The sequence below is a fragment of the Bos taurus genome, chromosome 11 (assembly GCF_002263795.3).
Source record: "Bos taurus isolate L1 Dominette 01449 registration number 42190680 breed Hereford chromosome 11, ARS-UCD2.0, whole genome shotgun sequence".
Classification (NCBI taxonomy): Eukaryota; Metazoa; Chordata; class Mammalia; order Artiodactyla; family Bovidae; genus Bos; species Bos taurus.
In genome coordinates this window covers 87,085,329-87,090,299 of record NC_037338.1, presented here as the reverse complement: position 1 = coordinate 87,090,299, position 4,971 = coordinate 87,085,329, and positions in this window count along the sequence as shown.

The following is a 4,971-nucleotide window of genomic DNA, read 5'->3' as shown; positions in this document are numbered from 1 at the left end:
CTAAGACTCAGTGTTCCCAATGCAGAGGGCCCAGGTTCAATCCCTGGTCAGAGAACTAGGTCCCACATGCCGCAACTAAGAGTTCACATGCCGCAACGAAAGATCCTGCATGCCGAAACTAGGACCTGGTGCAGCCAAGTAAATTGATAAAATGCTTTTAAAAGGAGAGGAGGCTTCAAATTAAAAATACATTAAAAAAACACAAACCCCAAACTGCAATGCTTACCAGGCCCCTCCCTTCTTCTGCCCCTTATCGGCCCCTGTTACCTTCTGGGTAAGGCCGAAACTCCTTAGCCTCGGCTCTTGCTGACTTCTTTTCTGCCCAACTCAGTCCCAGGAAACTTCCCTCTGGTTTCACTACATTCCTTGCAGTTTCCTGAATCTTAATTGCCATGACAGATATCATAACTTCAGCCAGAACCTCACCTCCTCCTGGAAGTTTATCTTCGACTCTTTTCCCATGACTCATGACTGATGTAGGTGCCCGCTTGTACAGGTTCCAGCCCTCGTCATCAGCCAGTGGTACTTACACCAACACTGGGACTGTCTGTCATTTGGACTGATGGCTGCACCATGCACTTGCCCTTCTCAAAGGCGAGGACCGCGCCTCGTGGCTTCAGCCTGTTCCCAGCATCTGGAACTCAGGAGGCTCCTAGCACATGCCTGTGGGATGAATGGGTGAATGAGTCACTCAACCTCGAGAATCTCCACTGGCTCGATCATCCAAAGAAAGTAAGATGTACAAATATTTATTGTTCTAGCTGACGCTGGTCCCACACAGCCTGCATGTCAGAAGGTTGTCCTGTGCATAGTATACAGGGAGCTCTCATCCACATTCTATCTCACATTTTGTCCCTTTTTAGCATCATGTGACATTTGCAAATCCCTGGTATCCAGGGAATTCATATGGATATCTGGATTACAGAATCTGATATTAACTGAAGTAACTGTGTTAAAATGCAGAAGTGGTTTTAAATATCCCAGAAAACAACCAAAAAAAAAAAAAACCACCAAAACCAAAACCCCCTGAAAAACCTCAAAGTGGAAATAATCCTGATATACAGCTCCAAGTGAATAGATACGGTATGAAAAAAATAAAGATTTGGTCTCTGTCCCAAGCTCCTGGCTTGGAACTCGTAAAGTGTTCCAAGTGTCCAGTATGATGCATATTTTGTATGCAAATGCGATAACTCTTACAGGGCCCGCTAGATCATTTCAGGATGGATCACCAGAAAGACTAAGCCATGATTAGGGAGTTGGAACTTTCAGCTGCAACCCCTGATCTACAAGCAGGGGAGAGGACTGGAGATTGAGTTCACCAGTCGGCCTCCAATGGCCAATGGTTTAATCAATTGTGCCTATGTAGTGGGACCCCCATTACAAACCCTTAACCAATGGGGTTTGGCAAACACATCCCTGTACCAGCAGGCGATGGACCCCCATTCCACAGGGAGGAGGCCCCTGTGTTCAGGCTATGCCAGACCTGGTCTATGCTGTTCATTTGTGCCCATTACCATGAACTGTGAGAGTAAGTAAAGCATTTCCTGAGTTCTGAATTTAATTATCAACCCCAGGCACTGTGGAGTGGGGAGGGGGTTGTGGGAAACACCTGAATTTTTATAGGCACTGGGGCCAATTCGTGGGCTACCTGGGGTCCCCGTATGTGACTGGCATCTGAAATGGGGCCCATCTAGGGATTCCCTGGTGGTCCAGTGGTTAGGACTCCACGTTCACTGCTGAGGCTGTAGGTTCAGTCCTTTGTTGGGAAACTAAGATCCTGGAAGCCGTTCAGCTTGGCCAAAAAAAAAAGGTACATCACGTCAAAATTGGACTGAATTGGTAGTGCCCTGCACCCTGTCTCTCCACTAGCACCAGAGAATTGGAGAGTTAGTTATTGGTATGGAAAAAAACAGCTTTTTGCCATCATTTTCCACAAATGATGGCAAAAAAACACTGCATAATAGGTGCAGAGCTGACAGACACCCAGCCAAAACAGTGCAGACCTAGTGATCTGAGAGAGGAAGTCAGCCATTTTTTAAAAACCATCGAGACCCTTTGAAATGTGGATTCATATCGATCGCTCTTGCTGACAAGAAGCCTCCTTCCAAGTTCACGGTTATTATGGGACACTTCTTTAAGTAGCCACCCATTTGAAAACTAAGCCCCCAGAGCCCGACACACCTCAAACTTTTCTGTATAAACTTTTCTTTACTCAACCTAGTTCTTTGCAAACTCTTGCAAATGTAATGAAAAATATCTAGAAGCTCCTTTTGAGTTTTATTTTAGTAGAAAAAGCCTAAGAGACATTGTTTAGTTGCTCAGTCGTGTCCTACTCTGCAACTCCATGGACTGCAGCTCACCAGGCTCCTCTGTCCATGGGATTTCCCAGGTAAGAATACTGGAGTGGGTGGCCATTTCCTCCTCCAGGGGATCTTCCTGTCCCACGCATGGAACCTTCATCTCCTGCATTGGCAGGCAGATTGTTTACCACTGAGCCACCAGGGAAGCCCCTAGGAGGAATTCAGTTCAGTTCAGTTCAGACGCTCAGTCGTGTCTGACTCTTTGCGACCCCATGTATTGCAGCATGCCAGGCCTCCTTGTCCATCACCAACTCCCGGAGTTCACTCAGACTCACGTCCATCATGTCAGTGATGCCATCCAGCCATTTCATCCTCTGTCGTCCCCTTCTCCTCCTGCCCCCAATCCCTCCCAGCATCAGAGTCTTTTCCAATGAGTCAGCTCTTCACATGAGGTGCCCAAAGTACTGGAGTTTCAGCTTCAGCATCATTCCTTCCAAAGAAATCCCAGGGCTGATCTCCTTCAGAATGGACTGGTTGGATCTCCTTGCAGTCCGAGGGACTCTCAAGAGTCTTCTCCAACACCACAGTTCAAAAGCATCAATTCTTCGGCGCTCAGCCTTCTTCACAGTCCAACTCTCACATCCATACATGACCACAGGAAAAACCATAGCCTTGACTAGACAGATCTTTGTTGGCAAAGTAATGTCTCTGCTTTTGAATATGCTATCTAGGTTGGTCATAACTTTCCTTCCAAGGAGTAAGCGTCTTTTAATTTCATGGCTGCAGTCACCATCTGCAGTGATTTTGGAGCCCAGAAAAATAAAGTCTGACGCTGTTTCCTCTGTTTCCCCATCTATTACCAGTGTGCAAATGCTTAAATGGCTAAAATAATGGAATACAAGATGGTAACAAACAAAAATACATCCCTTTGTCAACAAATACCATCGGAAAATGCCTAGAAAACATGAGTGGAAATTCGAACAGACAATCATTAGAACAAATTACTCAGTGGTAAGCTTGCTGTATACAATTGGATAAAACTATGGATATTGCTTATGTCTCTGGAAAAGGTCATGTTTCAAGAACGAGGTGCACAAACAGCTACTATTTTCTCCTGAGCCTTCAAAGAAAGACTACCCGGGAAGGTATTTTCTCAACCCTAAATGACCTCTTCAAAACAATGTGCTATTGAAAAACTCTGTGAGCAATTGGAGTTGCATTTTATTTGGAATTTAAAAAAAAAACAGAATTCAGAATCAGGTTACAAAGATAGGAAAGCAGGGAACTCACTGCCCTTATCGTTAAGGAAGGCAGAGAGTGACACCAAAGAGCAAGGCAGCCAAAAGTGGTTAATTTTGTTAAAAAAAAAACAAAAACCTTTTAAACGTAGCAGGAGATTTTCAATAATTTGCAATGAGATAAGAGTGAACAAAATCTTCCATTCCACAGATATCCAAAAGTGATCAGGTGACAGAACGCTTAAAAGACCCACTGAACTGAGAACAGACAAAAAGCGAGTGTCCAAAATGTGGAGGCTTTCTCTGCTCACATGACCATCACTGAGCAGATACTTCAGGCCTAGACACATGTGTGCACACAATGCGTCCCTTCAGGAAAAAACGTGCTGTCCTGATGATTCTAAGAAAGGACTTGCTTTAGTTTGTGCATTTGAGCATTTGAAAATGGAAAATGTTCCCATTGCTTTGTGATTTTTGAGAGGGATAACTGATGATCAAGTCATCAATAAAAAAAAACTTCCATATCTGCACACTCCAAAAAGTGGAGTTGGGAACAACAGCAAAGACACTTGGGAACACAATTCTCTGTTTTAAAACCATCCCTATAAAGAGCCCTAGTGGGTTTTGAGTATATTTATTAAAAGTGTAACCAAAAGCCTCTGGTTAGTTTGCCACAACAGCAGATATACAACAGGGAAGATGGAAAGTTGTTCACTAGTTTTTAATGACAAAAAAAGGGTCTTTATGTAATTGGTGGATTTATTTACTCATTTATTTGGCCTCACTGCAAAGCCTGTGAGATCTTAGTTCCATGACCAGGAATTTAACCCATGTCCTCAGCAGTGAAACCGCAGAGTCCTGACCCCTGGACCAAGGAAGTCCTTGTAATTGGTGGGTTTAGAAGAGAAGCATGAATTTAGAAAGTGAAGCCCTTATTTGTTTGTTTGTACTCTACTGTTATTTATTTATTTCACTTCGCATAATGTCTCCTCATTGTACCAGGTGTCAGAACTGAAACTTTCAAACTTGTCTCCCTCTAGACACCACCACGCCCTTGACTGTTGCAGCCAGGCTAACCTATTGTTGCCCAAAATGCCTTTCACATCTGTGCCTCTGACCCACTGCTCATCCTATTTCTCCCTTCTGGAATGTTCTTCCCTTGTTCCCACCAACTCAAGCCCTGCTCATCCTTGGAGCTCAGCTTGAACCTTCCCTTCAGGAAGCATTCTTGGATCATACCCCAGAGGGGGCTTTCTCTTTCCTGGGGTCCCTCAGCACTTGTAATCTGCATGCAGCATGCTGGGCTGTCCCCTGTGTGTGCACCCTGCTTCTCAGTCTCCAGGGCCTGCTCTTGAAGGAAGACTTGGCCTTGTGTGTCCCTGAAACCCCTGTGAGCTCTACCCTAGACCACCTGCACAGCAGGGGCCTGAAAA